Source organism: Macaca thibetana, chromosome 1, assembly GCF_024542745.1.
Source record: "Macaca thibetana thibetana isolate TM-01 chromosome 1, ASM2454274v1, whole genome shotgun sequence".
In the NCBI taxonomy this organism is placed as follows: Eukaryota; Metazoa; Chordata; class Mammalia; order Primates; family Cercopithecidae; genus Macaca; species Macaca thibetana.
Window position 1 is genome coordinate 158467156 of NC_065578.1, and position 19286 is coordinate 158486441.

General features: G+C 47.8%; 1 protein-coding gene across 5 annotated transcripts in view; it reads left to right on the plus strand.

Annotated features, from left to right (window-relative positions):
- LRRN2 (leucine rich repeat neuronal 2) overlaps positions 1-19286 on the plus strand; it is a 76436-nt gene that overhangs the window by 45919 nt on the left and 11231 nt on the right. For 3 of the 5 annotated variants that reach the window (XM_050763384.1, XM_050763363.1, XM_050763394.1), the window contains one exon: positions 14754-14856. The exons of the other annotated variants lie outside the window; for them this stretch is intronic. The gene's annotated coding sequence lies outside the window, so the exon portion shown is untranslated. The remainder of the gene's footprint in view (positions 1-14753; positions 14857-19286) is intronic. 5 annotated transcript variants of the gene reach the window in all.

Sequence of the window (19286 nt, forward strand, 5' to 3'; positions counted from 1 at the left end):
CTCTTGACATGCTGGGATTCGGCACTGAGATGTACCCAGTAGTGAGGGCAGCCTTAGGAGAGGCCACAGCTTCTTCTGCACCCTGCCCAGGCCCTCTCTGACTGTCTCCTGTGGGAAGGTGCAGTTGGCTGCACCTCTCTGACATTCTCCTCTTCACATTTTCCCCACTGTTTCCACACATGCTGCCCATCCCAGCCCATCCTGTTCCAGCTGTGTGTTCTTTCCCTATGGTTTGACCTGTCTTGTTTTCAGTAGCTGTAGCTGGGCTCACCTGCCAAGTGTCGCTGAGTAAGTGGTGGAGGAGGGATTTGAACCTAAGTCTTTCTAATCCACAGTCTGTTAGAATATAGAAATGTATGTTCAATAGAAATATAATGCAAGCTGCATTAAAAAGGCAAAAAGAAACAGGTGACGTTAATAACATATTAACCCAATATAGCAAAAATATTTCAAAATGCAATCAATAACAAATTCATGAATTAGATATTTCACATTCTTTTTTCTTATTAAATATTTGAAAGCTGGAGTACATTTACATGTTAAGCACATCTCCATTTGGACTGGCCACATTGCAAATACCCAGTGGCCTCTTGTGGGGCTGCCACCTTGGATAGCTCTGGTCTTTGTTCTTGATATTGCTCCTTCCTGCTGAGTCATAGAGTGACTCAGCATAAAAATCAGAGCTGTCCATCTGGGCTTTGCTTCTCTTTGACTTCCTACTGCTCTCAGGGACCAGCCTTTCTCCTTTGGGCTCTTTTGGAGTTGGTGCTCTCTCCCCTTCCCTCTTACCTTCTTACCTGCCCATCCTCCACCTCCTCTCCCCTCACTCCCTCTCTCCCTCTCCTTGTTGTCAGACAAGAAACCTTTAAATAGGTGAGACAAAGGTGACAAATGTTCCTCATTTACATTCAAGTTCTGTCTGCTTTTTTGGCCCTCTTGAATGGCACCTCTATCAAAACATCTCATTTGGAAATGTCAGAGTGGCTTTTGATAAGTCATCAGTCACTCTGATGGTGGCTGACAGATGTGGGTAACAGTGTGGTGGTATCTAATATACTGTGGAATGCATCTTTTGCAATTGTGTGGTATTTTATTTATTCAACGTGGCATGAAATCTTTATTGAAGGAAAGAAACTATTAACCCTGCCAGACCAGTCTCTTTAAGGCCTTCTTTTCCTCTTAACTTTCTATCCTCTTTTTTTTTTTTTTTTTTTTTTAACCTCCTTGGTTCCTTTCCTGGAATCAGAATCTTGCAATCCTGGTCACTGCAGGCCAAGTTCTTGGGCACCCCCTTGCCTACTGCAGCAAAAGTTAAGCCAGCCACACTCGTGGAGGCTCTGCCATCCCTACGGAAAGTGGGTAAAAGCTTCTGGGTTGAGACAGAACCCTAGCTTGGAATCCAGTTGCTCTTTCCCTATGGCTGGGCTCATCTTGTCTTTGGTGGCTGTAGCTGGGCTCGCCTGCCAAGTGTCCCTGAGTAAGTGGTGGATGTGGGATTTGAACCTAAGTCTTTCTAATCCACGGTCTGTGTTAGAATATAGAGATCTATGTCCAATAGAAATATAATGCAAGTCCCATTAAAAAGGTAAAAAGAAACAGGTGAAATTAATAACATATTAACCCAATATATCAAAAACATTTCAAAATGCAATCAATAACAAATTCATGAATGAGATATTTCACATTCTTTTTTCATATTGAATCTTTGAAAGCTGGTATACATCGATATGTCCAGCACATCTCAGTTTGGACTGGCCCATGAATCTTGCCTGAGTCCTGACTCCCAGGTTCTCATGAAGGGAGAAAATCCAGCCTTGACAGTGTTTTTCCCTGGATGTAACTGCTCCCTCCTCCCCAACAGCTCCCCCAGCTCTCCCAGAGTCTGCCACAGTAGCTGCTATCTCTGATGCGCTGCACTGCTCCTGGGCTGTACCAACCCTGTTTCCCCAGAATTTCAGCTCAGACAAGAGTAGTTTTTTTTTTAAGGAACGTTCACTAAAACCTAAAAGAAAAACTATACACACACACACAGCCTACCCCAAGAAAGCATGGAAACAAATCCCGAGTTTTTTCAGGTCATATATTTCTGATCTAAAATACAGGCAGTCGGGTCCCTAATGAGACGGGCTGGTTCAGTCCAGGCCGCCTGGTCCCCACCCCTTCCCCTAATTCCCCTGTGTCTGGAGTCCCCCCTCCCCGTCTTTTCTCACCTTGGAGGTCTTCCTTCCCTGCCACCACTTTTTCCTCCGGTCCTCCTCCCATTCTTTTGGGGTTGAGACTTTGGCCAGGTATTGCAAGTAGCCAAGCATGGTGGGATGACGGGTCTCTAAAGGCCCTGGGTTGTTACTGAGAGAAATCACTGTGCTAACTTAGTGATATGGTTTGGCTCCCTCTCCCCACCCAAATCTCACCTTGAATTGTAATTCCTATAATCCCCACATGTCAAGGGTGGGACCAAGTGGAAGTAATTGAATCATGGGTGTGGCTTCCCCCTTGCCTGTTCTCATGATAATAAGTCTCATGAGATCTGATGGTTTTATAAGCACCTGTCATTTCACCTGCTTGCACTCACTCCGTCCTGCTGCCCTGTGAAGAAGGTTCCTGCTTTTCCTTTTCCTTCTGCCATGATTGTAAGTTTCCTGAGGCCTCCCCAGCCATGCAGAACTGTGAGTTAATTAAACCTCTTTCCTGTATAAATTACCCAGTCTTGGGTATTTCTTCATAGCAGTGTGAAAATGGACTAATACACAGACATTCTGAAGTTTCCTCATCAGTACATGAAGATGGTAACACCTGCCTCAGGGAGTTGCCATGATGATTCCACATGCAATCACACATGTGAGAAAGTGCCTTGTCAACCTAAACCCCACTGTGAAATCATTCTTTTACCCATGTCCAGACACGATGGAGGAAAGGCTGCCCAGTGCCACCTTAGCAACTGACCCAGCCCATTCTCCACCCATTCTTTAAAGAAAGATGCCAACGCACACACATGTTTTAGCATGAGCCTTTACCTGTTCCCGTTTCCTTGGGGTGTTGTTTGTGATTTCTGCAGAAGGCAGCATCTTATAAAGAAAAGAACTGTTACTCTAGGGCCAGACCAACCTGGCTCCAATTTTAGCTCAGTGCAACTTCTTGTATGCCTCTGGGTAAATAAGCCACCTCGGTTTCCCCATCTGTATAATGATTTAAGAATATCAGTCACACAAGAGTTGGACCTATGACACTGTCAATGCTCATGACTATGAATTCCCTTCTTCATCCCCACCCCATCCTCACCCTCTCCCTCTCTGTGCAGGTGTAAGATGGAGAAAGTACCTGGATGGTTGGCAAAAGCCTTCTGCCCTGCCCTGTGGCTTGGAGTAGATAGGTGCGGAATCCAGATGGGATGAGCGTATCAGTCCTCTAACCATCAACCTCCCACACAACTAGTCTACACACAGGCCTGCTCCAGCAGGACCCAAGCTAGCCACCCTTGGGGAGGGACTGCCACCTTTATAGGAAACTTCTATTAAGGAGATTCCACTGCCAGCCCTGGGAACCATGTTGTTTGTTCTTTTACCCCAAGCCGCATTTATTGAGCACTGACCATGTGCAGACCCTATGCCAGGTGAGGGGATGCTAGGGATGAAGAAGGCCCAGCCAGCCCCTGCTCTTGAGAAGCTCAGTCTGGGGAGGCAGATGGACTCACCATGGCTCATGGTAAACTAGGGTAGGTGTTGTGGGAGCAAGAGGAGAGAAGAAAGGTGTCACAAAGGGGATGACAATTGAGTTGACACTTGGAGGATAATTATGAGCTCCCTAAGCAGAGAATGGAAGGACATTCCAGAACAACAGGTTTAAAGACCTGAAATCACAAAAGAACAGCCAGCTCCTGTCCAGGGCAGGGGAAAAAGAAGAGGAGGAGAGGATCTGAAGAGGTGGGCAGGGATGGGGCTGTGGAGGGAGCTGCCAGGCCAGCCAAGGGCTCTACCCTTTGAGAAAGGAGAGAAAGTGACCTCCCCCATCACCAGGAGAGAGAGGGAGGGAGGCTGCATGGTACAGATGGAAAGTCCAGATGGCAACTGTGGAATCTCAGGGAAGAGCACTGTGAGGACGGCTTCATGGAGAAGGGGCCGGATGTGAGGATTTGGTAGAATGTGGTCAACAGTGTAGGGGGAATGTGGCTTCTGACCACCATTCCCATTTTACTAAACAGCTGTTCCCCCGGGACTCCCTTTTCTCTGATATTGCAGTGGTGCAGCAGATGGGTAGGGGCAGGCATGTCCCCGCCCATGCCTGCTGGGAAAGGGAACCCATTTACTGAGTGCCTATTGCATGCTAGATACTATGTCAGATTCTCTGCGAGCATTATCACATTTAATCCTCATAATAACTCTGTGATATAATACTCTCATATTACAATATAGAAGCTGACACCCAGAGAGGTTCAGTAATTTGTTCAAGGTCACACCGGTGGGAAGAGGCCAGGGCAGGATTTGAACTCAGGTCTTTCACATCCTAAAGGCTTTGTTCTTTCCACTTTGTGGTGCAGAGCATTTGGTTCCCAGCTTCCTGAGCCTGATCTTCCTCTAGCCCCAGGGTTTCTGGAGGAATTTATATGACATTGTTGCTGCCTTCATCATTAGAAGGCTGTCACCAGGGTGACAGGGAACAGTAGATATGGAGCTGTCACAATGGGAAAATGAGGCAATGAGGAAGGCACTCCATCACCGCCTCTGGATTAGAGGCGGCCACGGCTCTGCCTGGCACACACACCCTGTCATGATTCTCCCTCAGCTGCACCCCAACCTCATCCTTGCCCCCTCTTCAAATGGGTGGAATCCAGGCCTCAAAATGCACCCCTGAATTCCCAAATATGGAGTCATCTTTGTGGAAAGGGGCCAACCCACCATCTTCAGAACCAAGCAAGGACTAGAACAGCACTTAACATGTTGGGAGGCCACAGACCCCTCTCAGAAGCTGATATAAGCTATGGACCTTCTCGCCGGAAAAATGCACCTGTGCTCACACATTCACACACAAACATGTTTGCATGCAATTTCAGATAATTCCCAGACTCTCTGCAGTCCAACTGAGGACTTCAGATTAAGAAGGCTTTCTCTCTGGAGATGCTGGGGGGAATACATTTACAAAATACATCGTTTCTGATGATGTCTCCTTTTCTGACCCCTTCTCTGTTCCTAAGCTCCTGGAGAAAACAAAGGAAATATAACTCAGATGAAGTAATTGTTTTAGAAGAGTGTGTTGGCAACGCCCTGTGTGGAGAGGTTGAAGCACTGGCCGTAATGAGAGCTTTGGGTTGTCTGTCTGTTTAAATGGCTCAGGGTTCTTCATGTCCATCATGGTGTGGGTGGGCTGTCCGACAGTCAGGATTTGGCTCCATGTCTGAAAATCAGTCTATCAGGCTCTGAGCCCCTCAGGATGCTGGCTTGTGAAACACTTAGGTGCTCCACCTTCCAGGGGATGGGCTGGAAAATGCTTTGTAGAAGAGCCCGTTGCTGCAAGACCCCTGAGGTCCTCCTCCCTCTCACCCTCAACTACCTCTGCAGGTTCCTGTTCCTCCCTGGCAGGAAGCACGTGTGCTCTTAATAGAGCTGCCTAATCACTTGTTTAAACTAGACATTGTGGGGGTAATGACTCCTGGCTGGGACCAGAGAAAGCCATCAGCTATCCCCTGTAGGGACGAGTCCTGCTGGACATGGTCCCTGCTGGCTGCAGAGGCTGGGGCAGTCCTTCCTGAGGCAGAGCCAGCTGTGTGGTGGGGCATAGAGGATGGATTGGGGACTGTTTGAAAGTTTGGCAAAGAGAGCTGGCAGCTCTTTCCCTCCCTTGCCTACCCTGCTACTCCTGGTCACAGGATGGACCCAAATGTGAGGGCTGATGGGAGTGCAGAGCCAGGAGACAGGGTGCCTGGGGTCGTTTCACCCCTCTGCTAGTGGCACTCAAAGGATAGCTCCTGGCACAGGTCAGTCCCACGTACACCTGCACCTGTCTTCCAGCTGGAGAAGACAGAAAATCTGGCAATACCTAAGGCTTCCCAGTCCCAGGGGTGTGACTATAAAGCCAGTAGATTCGCTGTTTGCCCAAAGTTTTGAGGTCTGGGGAGAGAGGTGCTAGAGAAATATAAGTTACAGCCATGTTAATTATTATTATTTTTATCATTATTACAGGAGAGAATGTTCCCCCTGTTAATTCCCTGGGAAAATGGCTGTGAAAATGAGCTGGCACCATCCAGGCCTTGTGCCCAGGAGAGCAAGAGCACTGGCTAATACGGCCTCCAAATCTGCTCCCCTCCAAGCTGCTTTACCTGGTCTGCCACTGCACCCCTCTGCCTGCCACCTCCCCTAATACACATGTGCACTCATGCACACAGATACACAACACACACACACTTACACACCTGCAGCCCTGGCTGCAGATGGGAGGGTGCATAGCTCCTGCAGCATTAGAGAGTGGATTTGGCCCTTGTTCCTACCTCACTGGGAGAAAACTGACTGAGCTATAGTAGAACCATGTGAAGGGGTGGGGGAAGACCCGTGCTTTAGTTGTTCTGGAGTTTTCCGCTTACAAACACTTTCACATGCATCATCCCGTAGGCTCCCTCACAGCCAGGTAGTTGGCGTGGTGGTGAAAAGTGAGAGCTTCAGCATCACACAGCACTGGACTTACATTGTGGCTTCTGTTAATACATGTACTAGCTGTGTGACCTTGGGTCAGTTGCTTAACTTCTCTGAGCCTCCATTTCACCATCAGTAAATGTAATATTACTCTCGTAGGGTTGTTGTGTGGATTAAAATTTTTTTAAAGCTTTGTGAAAGGCCCGACACATAGTTAGCATTTGATAAATGGTGCCTATTAAAATTCAAGGCAGATATTTTTATCCCCATTTTATAGATGAAAAGAAACTGGAGTCAGTGAGATTGTCCTATAGCTGGTGTCAACCTAAATAATGAACAGAGAGGCTCTGCAAAAGAAGAAGATATTTATTTGGGAATAGAGCATTGCACTGGGAATCCGCATGCCATAGTAAACTACATGTGTGTATTCAGGAAGGTAAAATAAGACAAAGATTTTTAAAAGAAAAGATGAGGAGGATTACATAATTGTTTTGAAATAATTATCCTTGGCTACAAAGATCAATAACAAGGGTGACACCAGTCTGAGGTTGGATAGCTAGCTGTGGACAGATGTCCTTGCAGAAATATTTTTTGTGTAAGGTTTCAATGGTCTTTGTGCAATATTATGGCTTTTGCAATCTTTTTGATAGTTTTTGTTATCAGGCATCCAAGCATGAGAACTCTCTTCATGGCCTTCCCTGGGTCTATTTGTCAGGGTGGTTTTTTTTTCTTTCTTTCTTTTTCTTTTTTAACCCTGGTAAGTGCTAGAGCTGTTATTAGAACTCCTGGATTTAGATTCAGATTAACTGTCTTAATGCCAAACCCTCAAATGCCGCTGTTTTCCTGGGAGACTTGGACGGTAATGGTGTGGAACTGTGTGGTCTTGAGTTAGCCTTTTGGCTTCCCCTGCAGCCAACTCTGTCCTCCCTAGCCTGCTCCACACATCCATCCATCTGGAGGCTTCTGAAGGTGTCACCTCATGGCTGCTCAGTCTCTGCCAGGTGGGGCAAGGGAGTGGAGATGGGTAGAGGAGACCCCAGAACCCCGTGGAAACTTCAGGGCCTCATGGGGTCAGAAAAGATGGTGATGGATGGAAAGCAAGCATGGGGAATGGGTAGAGAAGAGACAGAAGAGTCAAGAAAAGAGGTGGAGAAGGGAGAGAGGAGCCAGGCCTCACAGTCTCCTCGGAAGGAACTGCATAGCCTGTTCCATCGACTCCACTTGCTACAGCCCCTGAACGCTCTTCCAGGAGGAGAAGTCCCACTTTCAGAAACCTGTTTCTTCTATCTGATAATAATGCATCCTTATGTTTGGTGGCCACTATGGTCTGAATGTTTGTGTCTCCCCAAAGTTTCTATGTTGAATCTTAACCCCTCAGTGTGATGGTGTTACAAGGCAGGGCCTTTAGGAGGTAAGCTCATGAGGGTGGAGCCCACCTGAGCGGGATTAGTGTCCTTATCAAAGAGACCCCAGAGAGCTCCCTCTCCCTTCTTGCCATGTGAGGACACAATGAGAAGATGGCCCTCCATCCATCAACCAGGAAGCAGGCCTTCACCAGACACCAAATATGCCAGCTCCTTGATCTTGGACTTCCCAGCCTCCAGAACCGTGAACAATAAATTTTTGTTGTTTATAAACTACCTGGTTTATAATATTTTGTTATAGCCGCCCAAATGGACTAAGACCATGGCACATCCAGCTATTTAATTTACTTTTCAAATATGATGTGATTGTGAATTTATGGTATATGAATTATATTTCAAAGCTGTTGTTTATATATAATTATATAATATATACACATATGTATGTACGTGTGTAAAATCATAATATGATTTGTTAAGAGCATGGATTCTTGCTTCTTACTAACTGTATGATCTTGGGCAGGAGGAGGCTTAACTTCTTTTAACCTCAGTTTTCTCATCGGCACAATGGGGATAATAATATAATAGAGTTTTATGAGGATTAAAAGAGATAGTGAATGGTAAGGGCCTGGCAGAGAGTAAGCCCTTAATGAAATTAGCTAATTTTATGGCATCTATTTTAGCTATACAAGGCATATGTTGTTAACTAAATTGTATTTATTTATTTATTTACTTGCTTACTTTAGAGACAGTGCCATCTGTCACCCAAGCCTGGAGTGCAGTGGTGCATTCTTAGCTCACTGCAGCCTCACCTCCTGGGCTCAAGCAATCTTCCTGCCTTAGCCTCTCAAGTAGCCAGGACTACAGGTGTGCACCACCACAACAGGCTAATTAAAAAAAAAAAAAAAGTTGTTATAGAGATGGGGTCTCACTATGTTGCCCAGGCTGGTCTTGAACTCCTGGCCTCAAGAGATCCTACCAACTCGGCCTCCCAAAGTGCTGGGATTACAGGAATGAGCCACCATGCCCGGCCACTACTCCCATTTTAGAATTGAGGAAACTGAGCCCAGGAGGATGTTCCTCTGTACATGTCTGGAGGCAGCACCTTGTCTTATTCATCTCTGTGATCCTGTGCACAGGATTGGGCTCAATGAATCTTTGTAGAGTAAAAGACGTGTCACCCCTTGCTCAGTGGAGACCTGGCACTGGAATGCACAGCTCTGGGCTCCTAAGCCTGGGTTCTCTCCATCAAGCCAGGCTGACCAGCTAAGGAGGTTGAGCAGGCCCTTATGGCCAGGAGCCTCCTGGAGGCCTGTGGCCCTCTCCAGAGCTACCCAGGGGGCCGTGCCACCACTTGCAAACAGGGGAAGGACTTCCAAAGGTGGGAGCTGAGGCTGCCCTGCCAGGGGATGGCCATCTCAGGGCAGGGTCATTCAGCAGGCTTACGGAGCCCAACAACCCTTCCCCAGCCTGAGAGCAGGAGCCTGGGGGTGGCGTCCCACTAGCCAGGCAGATAGATAGCTTCTTCGGTCTGGGATTTCACTGAGAGCCCTAAAGCCCTGAAGCCCTGCTTCACTTAGCACAGATTAGGCATCATGGGGCCCTAAAGATCTCCACATGACCTCTTGGCGAGTCTAGGATTGCTTCCTCGCTATGTACTACTTAGAAGACCTTGGGCAAGTTACTTCACCTTTGTAGGCCTCAGTTTCCTTGCCTGTAAAATAGGGGTGCCAGTTGTTCTGCCTCCAACGGTGTGGGGGAATTCAATGAAATGGTGCACAAAAGTGCAGAGCTGAGTCCTGTTGTGAACACTAAAGCAGGTCGGAGGCCTGGCCCCAGATCACCACGACAGGGCTCGGGCTCTGCGAACAGTAATGCGTGAGATGAGCGCTGGTGATTATATTCCCCAGGCCTCTGCCTGCAGGCGTCATGCCAAGGCCTGATGCTCGGGGTAGGGGAGGCGGGGAGGAGAGCAGGCAATCACTGTTGGGGTCCCCCTACACTCAGTGAATGCTTTCACAAAGCAGGAGGGAGACCAGAAGAAAAGCAAGGAAAGGAAAAGAAAACCCTAGCACATTCTCCTCTGTCCTCCCCCAGCTCCGCAGCTCCTGGGGGAACTGAGCTGCATAATACAATGGGATTTAATAAAATGCCTTTAACTCACAAAGTTTGTCTGCTGCCAGCTCCTTAATTAAATTGCCTAGTGCTGCTTTGCGATGGCAGCACAAACTCCTGTGTTTAAAGAGCACGGTGTTGCCATGGCACTCCCCCACAGGGTGAGCGGGGTGTGGAGGAGCATACAGATGAGGCCCGGGGGTCGGGGCCTTCCCGCAGAGTCCTCTCTACCACCCTCTCAGTGACTGCCCCCAGACACACACACACACACACACACACACACACACGTCACATGCTGCAGTAGGCAGACTCTGGTCTGGGAAAGGATTTAATCCTTGCTAAGAATGCTGAGCTGTGTTTTAGAACTGGGAGACTCAGGAGCATCTGCACAGAGCAGAGCTGGTCAGCTGGTCTGGCTGTGGACAGTGGGCGTCAGGCACAGCCCTTGGCACTCAGGGCAGCCCTGTGGGGCCTGGGGCAGCCAAGCGTCTCCCCAAGCCGCTCCCTCTGGCTACCAGCAGCCACTACCCTCTCCCCAGTACACTGTACAATTACTCTCGTCTATATGTGCCCTGGCTTGAGAAGGGCGGGGAAGCATTGGGCTAGATCTGACTGCTTTGATGAGAAAGTAGGAATGTTCTTTCACATGTGGACGGTAGAGGAAAGAGAAGCTCATTTGCTTTATGGATTTTTCCTTCAGAAGTAATAGTTCTCAGTCCTGGCTTCACATTCAAACCATTTGGGGATTTTCCCCCCAATACTTTATTATGAAAAATTCCAACATACAGCAAAGTCAAGGGAATTTTGCAGTGAGCAATCATCTACCCGCCACCTCGACTCTACCATTAACCTTTTTATTAGACATGCCTTATCACATCTCTCTCCATCTATCCATTCCTCTATCAATCCATCTTAATTTTGGTGCATTTCAAAGTAAATTACAGACATCAGTACACTTTTCCCTAAATATTTCAGTATCAACAACTATGGGGTTCAATTTTTGCTTACAATTTTTTTTTTAAATATAAAGTTTACAAAGAAATCCTGGGAAGTTTTTTTTTTAACAACATGTGTGGATCCTATACCTCAGAGATTGATTTAATTGGTCTAGAGTGGGAAGTAGGCATCAACATATTTTATTTTATTTATTCTAAAAGACAGAGTCACTCTCTGTCTCCCAGGCTGGAGTGCAGTCGTGCGATCATGGCTTACTGCAGCCTTGACCTCCTGGGCTCAAGGAATCCTCCTATCTCAGCCTCCTGAATAGCTAGGACTACAGGCATGCACCTTGTAGCCCACTGCCCACAGAAAGACCAGTTGGCCAGCTCTGCTCTGTGCGGATGCCCCTAAGTCTTTCAGATCACTATGTTGCCCAGGCTGGTCTCAAACTCCTGGGCTCAAGCAATCCTCCTGCCTTGGCCTTCCAATGTGTTAGGATTACAGGTATGAGCCTGGCCAGCATTCGTATATTTTAAAAGATCCCCGTGTAATTCTATGGTGCAGCCAGAGTTGAAGAACGGAGATAACAGGATGCAAATGATTGTCATTTGTATGTCCATGGTCATCCTTCTTTGAGTGTGCCCCTCTGTGTGCATGTGAATCCACTTATTTTCATGTTAGCATCATTGGGGGTCTCATTATTCAATGTGTATTTCCCAATTACAGAAGCTGCGTCTGTTTCAGGTTCTGTACACATCACAACAATGAGGCCATATGCATGTTCTGATGGTGATCAGGGTAGCTATGATGACCAGGACTGTGACAGTGGCTGGAGGAGAATGATGATGCTCGTGGAAGGTGTTAAGTGAGTGTGGTCATGGCAGCGAGCAGGGGATTCATACGGCAAAGATGGGGCTGGTGACATTAACAGAGATGGCCAGCTGCAGGTGGGCGGACCGTAGTGATGGTGGAGGTAAATCTCACGATGGCGTTGTGATAATGAGATGGTCATCCTGGTGATGCTGCTGCCATTGCCTGTCCCTGTGAGGGCGATGTGCCAACAGATGCTCATTCTGTTCAGTGATACTTGTCTGGAAAGAATGTTGGTTGTCACATGGCAGGAAGGTTGGTCCTTCCATTTGGAATTCTCACTGCTGCAAGGTACAGCTCCTTCCAAAATTCTGAGACCACCTGAGAACATTCTACCCTTGCAGCTAAGGAAGAGGCTCAGCACAGCAGCAGCAGCTCCTTGCTCAGCTGCCCTTTTCCACTGCACTTTAAGACAGAGCTCTGGTGTTAAGTACGAGTGGGTCATTAGGAACATTTATTTAAGATGAACAGTTCTGGGAGCCAGCCGGACTTGGGATGCCAGCCATCTCGTGATCGATAGAGATTATATTTGCTGCCTGCATGGTTTCCTGTTCCCTTCATGCCTGGTACACTCAAGAGAGGACTGGACAACTGCTGTGGTTCTCTCTCCCTTAACCCCTGCAGCAAGGAACAGAGGTGAGCAAGGCTCCAGAGTAGTCCTGACCTCTCTCCACGAGCTGGGATGACACCCTCTCTGAATTGCAGTGGGCTGCGGAGAGAGGTTTAAGGATGAGAACAAGGTTGGAGCTGCCAAGACACATTACATTTAAAATATTTATATATTAATATTTACTTATATGTAAATATATATAAGCCCAGAGAATAATGCTGGAAAATACCTTTAAAATAATATTGTTCAACGCTTTTATTTTACAGATGAGAAAACTAGGGTTCGGTAGTCAGCAAATAAGATCATTGTTGAGAACAACAAAAACACCTTTTATGCATATATCTCTAACAAAACAGAGTGAACTCACACCTGTGATCTGATCGGATCTTTAGAATGGTCCTGTGAGTAGGCAGGAAACTTCCTGCCCACCTGACCAATGGCTCCTGAATCCCTTCCCAGATTTTTCCCACTATGCAGTGAGCCTAGTACTTCTCAGTTCACCATGCGTATTTCACACTCATAGTTTCATTTTAGCTGTACATCTCTGTAAAAAAGAGATGGTACTAGTCTTATTCCCATTTTTCAGTAGAGAAAACTGAGGCTCATAGAGATAAAGCATCTTGCCCAAACTTGCACAATTAGAAAGCAGCAGAGTGGGAACTAGAACTCAGGGTGCCTATGTTACTGGGATGGCTTGAAACAACATAAATGTATTGTCTTGCAGATTTGGAGGCTGGAAATTCAAAGTCAAGGTGTCAGCAGGACCATCCTCGCTCTGAAACCTGTAGAGGAGGATTCTTTCTTGCCTCTTCCTGCTTTCTGGTGGTGGCCGTCAATTGGTGGTGTTCCTTGGCTCACAGCTGCAGCACTTCCATCTGTCTCCATGGCACATGGCACCTTCCTGTGTGCCTCTGTCTTCACATGGATTTTTTTTTTTCTTAAAAGGATACCAGTCATATTGAATTAGGGCCTTCCATAATAGCCTCATCATCAGGTGATTACATCTTCAGACACTATTTCCAAATAAGGTCATCTTTACTGGTACTGGGGGTTAGGACTTCAATATATCTTTCTGAGGAACACACTTCAACCCATAACAGTCCCTGACTTCCAAGCCAAGGGCCTTTTACAACATGCTGTTTGCACAGTGGGCTCCATCCCATTCGTTCTCTCCTCCACGTCTTCTATTCCCAAGGACCAGGTGCTTCCCTCCCCTGCAATTCAGGATGTAGGGCTGGCTGAGAGCACTTTTCATTTTCTGCTCTTCCCAAATTATTACAAGCTACTAAAGTAAAATCAAGAAATATTGGTGGGCTTTTTGTCTTTTTTATTCCCAGACAGTAAAAATCATTAAGGCTTGCTCTTAATTAGTTTAATTTCAAAGCTTCTAAATATTGATTTAACCTACACTCTTTTGTACTTGCCGCAGTCATTGAATTATGCCTGTTATTGATCACAGATGGAAGCATTTCCTTCCACAGGCTTGGAGGCCCTGGGAGCCGCTGCTCCCACAGCGGGTGCACTGGGCTCAGAAGGCACGGATGGGTGTGGAGGAGAGGAAGCCTCTGCCAGATTGGAAAGGGCCTTCTCTTGAAGAAGGGCTGCTGAGCTTAGGCCAGGGGCCAGTTTCTTTCTCTTGGCTTGGCCCAGGCCCAACGGAGCTTGAATAAGTCAACTGGAAATCTCCTCATTCTATTCCAGGCTTGAGGAAGTGGAAGGAGAGCTGGGCAGCGGGGGCTGGAGGAGGGTGATGTGGGGTTGGGGTTTAGAGCACAGGTGTTAGGGCCAGCCAGAAGCAAGTTTGAGTCCTGGCTTTACCAACTGAATGTTCCGGGCTGGGTACCTTTCCTCTCACATCTGAGAAGTGAGGCTGGTAATTTCCACATCACAGTGTTACTGTGAGCATTCAACACAATCCCTCTGGTGAGGCACCTAGCCCAAGGCCTGGCTACTAACCAGTGCTCAGTCAATGACTACCATTAGCATCATTGCCCTCTCACTGGAAAAATAAAGACTGGACTTGGAAGCATACTGTATCTTCTAGCCTCAGCCTCGTTACTTGTTTAGGTGTGAACTTGGACAAGTCACTTATCTTCTTTCCACTAAAATGAGGATAATGGCCCCTTTGACTTCAGAGGGCTACCGTGAGAATCACATACATTGTAGTCCATTTGTGCTGCTCTAACAGAATACCACAGAATGGGTAATTCATAAAGAACAGAAATTTATTTCTTACAGTTCTGGAGGCTGGGAAGTCCAAGACAAAGTGCCAGCATCTGCTGAGGGCTACTCTCTGCTTTCAAGATGGTGCCTCAAATGCTGCGTCCTCATATGGCAGAAGGTACAGACAAAAACAAATTCTCTCTGTCAAGCCTTTTTACAATAGTAATTTATTTCTTCATGACCTAAACACATCCAAAAAGGCCCCACCTCCCAACACTGTTGCACTGGGGAATAAGTTTCCGGTACATGGATTTTGTGGGATATATTCAGACCATAGCAACATAGTATTGTGAATACAGAAGAATTTTTTTTTTTGAGACAGAGTCTCACTCTGTCACCCACGTTGGAATGCAGTGGCACGATCTCAGCTCACTGCAACCTCCACCCCCCGGGTTCAAGTGATTCTCTTGCCTTAGCCTCCTGAGAAGCTGGGATTACAGGTGCATGCCACCAGGCCCACTAATTTTTGTATTTTTAGTAGAGTCGGGGTTTCACCTTGTTGCCAGGCTGGTCTCAAACTCCTAACCTCAAGTCATCTGCCCACCTTGGCCTCCCAAAGTGCTGGGATTTAGGTGTGAGCCACCACACCCGGCCAATATGGAATAATTTTCATTGCAAGGTGCATTTGATCTGAACGACCTATTATTATTGATGGCTGTTGTAGCTATTGCCTTTTGTTTGTTTGGGTTTGAGTTTGCTTTTATTGTTAGAGACAGGGTCTTGCTCTGTTGCCCAGGCTGTAGTACAGTTGTGTAGTCATAGCTGACTGCAACCTTGAACTCCTGGGCTCAAGCGATCTTCTCACCCCAGCCTCCCCGGTAGCTAGAACTACAGGTATGAGCCACCACACCCACATAAGTGTTTTTTTTTTTGTGTGTGTGTGTGTGTGTGTGTGTGTGTGTGTGTTGTTTTTTTGGAAGAGGCAGGGTTTCACTGTGTTGGCCAGGCTGGTCTCAAACTCCTGGACTCAAATGAGCCTCCCTTGGCCTCCCAAAGCACTGAGATCACAGGCGTGAGCTCCTGCGCCCAGCTGGTTACTGCCTTATATGCCTCCTTTGGTTGGCCTCTGCCTGGCTATTGTGTCCAGACCATTCTGCCTCTGGCGTGCTGCTCCGCCGTCTTCATCACGTCACCCACACTCTCAGGCCCCAAGGGGAGCCACTCACTGCTTGGAATTCACCTCATATGTTTGAATCTCGGGACCTTTGCTCCTAGTGCCTCCTATCTGTGCATTACTGGCCTGTGGATTCCAGCAACACTACCCCTGTGGATTTTCCAATGGCTTTATTGAAGTATAATTTGCATACCATCAAATTCAGCCATTTTTAGTGTACAGTGATTTTTAGTAAATTCCTCTGAATGTTTGTCTAACTTCCTATACAAGGTAGAATCATGCCGTCTTCCCTAGCTTGTGCCCTGCTGCCCTTGCTGTGTGACAACTTTTATCATCCTCTAGTGGACTGGTTTGGTTTTCTTTCTAACCTGTGAATCCCCACCTGCCCTCCCCCATAACTTTGTATTTGCAGCCCTCACATACTTACAGTGCCTGGGATAAGGTCAGGGCTCTAGTTCATGCTCAATGGATAAGAGTTCCCTTGTGGCCAGGACAGAGGAGGTGAGGGAAGTCTTGAATACCCACCCTAATCTGTCAGCGTATAAGCAGCTCATCATATACACATGTATATATATATATTAGATTGAACACTCTAGGCGTCACTCTTCTTGGTTTGTAGAATTCTAATCTGAGCTGGAGAGGAGGTTAGAGATTAGCTAGCCAGCAATCCTCAAACTTCAGCGTACATCAGAACCACCTGCACGGCTTGTTCAAACACAGGTGACTAGGGCCCACCCTCAGGGTTTCTGCTTCTGGAGGTCTTGGGTGGGCCAAGGAACCGGCATTTCTAGCAAGTTTCCAGGTGATGTGAATTCTACTGGTCCATGGACTACAGTATGAGAACCGCTGCTCTAGCCCAACCCCCTCATTTTGCAGATGAGAAACCCAAGGCCTAGAGAAGGAAGAAGACACCATCCAAAGTCTGTCCCCAAGCCGGGAGTAGAGCCAGCCCTGTCCCATGCTGCGTCTACCAGCTCTGCTTCCCCCATCTGGCTTTGGAGATGAGTGAGGGGTGGAAGGCAGGAAGCAGTCTCTGAGAAACACTGTCCACTGGCCTGCCCTGGCAAGGCGGGGTGCAGAGGACTGCCCAGGGAGAGGTCTGTGGGACTGAGGAGGGGCACAGGAGAAGGCCTGGGAGAGGGAATGGCCAGGGCATTGGAGGAGGTGGCCAGGATGGCAAGCCATTGTCTTGAGGTTAGTGGGAAGGAAAGACAAACCCGCCTCGGGGCCTCAGCTGCAGCCATTTATCTCCAGGCTTCCTGGACAGCTGACAGAGGGAGCAGGCAGCGCCCCCGAGACCAGGACTCCTTCCACGGCTTGATTTATCTAGAGCTTCGTCTGGCAAACCTGCTGATGAAATGAGTCTCCTTTTCTCTCCGCCTCATCAATTTTCATTCTGATTTCATTTTCCTTTTCCGTTAGAAGGGGCTTGGCCTATCTCCATGTTTAGCTGGGCTGCTCCCCATTCTCTGCCTCCCTTTCTCCTCAGCCACCAGAGCCCAGCCCCTCTGACCAGGTCTCACTCACCCCCACCTGACCCTGCCCTGAGGGTCCTTTCCTCAGTACCTCTGACACTTGGAGGCAGGAAACCCAAACCTCCTTAACTAAGGCCTCATTCACCTCGAAAGCAGTGGTGCTTCCCTATATTCATCCAGGGCCATAAAGCCACTGTCCCTGTCCTCAAGCAGCTCGCAGTCTGAGAGAGAGAAGATGAGCGTCATATTTGATGTGAATTTTTTTTATTTCAACTTTTATTTTATGTACAGGGGGATCCATGTGCAGATTTGTTACTCAGGAATATTGCGTGACGCTGGGGTTTGGAGTATGGCTCCTGTCACCCTGGTAGTGAGCATATACCTGATACGTAGGTTTTTAACCCCCCCCCCACACGCTGTAGTAGTCCTCAGTGTCTGCTGGTCCTATATTTATGTCCATATGTGCTCAATACTTAACTCCCACTTATAGATGAGAAGATGTGGTATTTGGTTTTCTGTTCCTGCTTGAATTTGCTTAGGACAATGGCCTCCAGCTCCACCTACACTGCTGCAAAGGCCATGTTCTTTTGATGCCTGTGTAGTATTCCATGGTGCATATATTAGTTTGTTTTCACACTGCTGATAAAGACATACCTGAGACTGGGAAGAAAAAGAGGTTTAATTGGACTTATAGGTCCACATGACTGGGGAGGCCTCAGAATCATGGCAGGAGGTGAAAGGCACTTCTTACATGGTGGCGGCAAGAGAAAATGAGGAAGATGCAAAAGCAGAAACCCCTGATAAAACCATCAGATCTTGTGACACTTATTCCCACGAGAACAGTATGGGGGAAACTGCCCCCATGATTCAAATTATCTCCCACGGGTCCCTCCCACAACATGTGGGAATTATGGGGGTACAGTTCAAGAGGAGATTTGGGTGGGCACACAGCCAAATCATGTCAGTGTATACATAGCACATTTTCTTTGCGGATGTGGATTCTTGAGGGTGGAGGAAGGAGCAAGGGACTGATTATTTTGAGTTGGTGGTGGAGCCTGGTCGTCAGGGAAGACCACATAGGGGTACAGCATAAACTGTGACTTCAGAGATGGAAAGGAATTCCCCAGATACACAGGTGAGGAAGGGGACTTGTGGGCAAGGTCCCTGCATGTGCGAAGGCATGGGACAGGAGAGACTATCGCTTGTATTGCTCTTGAGTCTTCCTTCCCCTTCCCCCGTGCCCTCGCCTCTGTTCCAGGGATCCACTGGGGCTAAAGGGATGTCTTGGGGCCCAGACTGCTGGAGGAGCCATGCCGCAGGGTCTGTTCAGCACCCCGACCTGACTCCTGATGCAGAGAGGTGGAGAAGCTCATGGGTCAGCACTGGGCTTGGCTGCCCATCTGAGGCTTGCAACTGTGGCCAGCATGGAACGTCTATGGGAAGCCATCAGCTGGGACATTTAGAATTCTTCTGGTAGGGGAGGGGCACTCTCGACCCTTCTGGAGAGCATGTGGGGAAGCAGAGAAGCTGCTCCCCTAAGCCAGGAGGAGCTGGTGCTGAGTTGTTTATTGGGTGAGCGTTGTGTCCAACACCAGTGATCTTTAAATGAACTGAGTCCTAGAGCCGTCCTGACGACTAGAACTAGGATCCCGGTTGGAGACTGCAGGGAGTGCTTATAGTTGACATCAGACAGGGCAGCTCTGTTAGGAAGGAGTGTCACCTGCACTGGGAAGGTTCCAAGGAAGAGGCTGCCCACCTAAGAGACTGAGTACCCTGATAGGCCAGCCTGATGCTGGCCTAGTACAAAGGTGGTCTCGAAGCCCTGCCAGGGAAATGTGCCTCTAAGAAATCAAAGTGGATAAAAAGGGCAGGAAACTCTAATGAGCACCAGGCACTCTCTAGACATCTTTTTCAGATTCCCCCTCGCTATGAGGCAGGTCTGTCTCCATCTTGCAGATG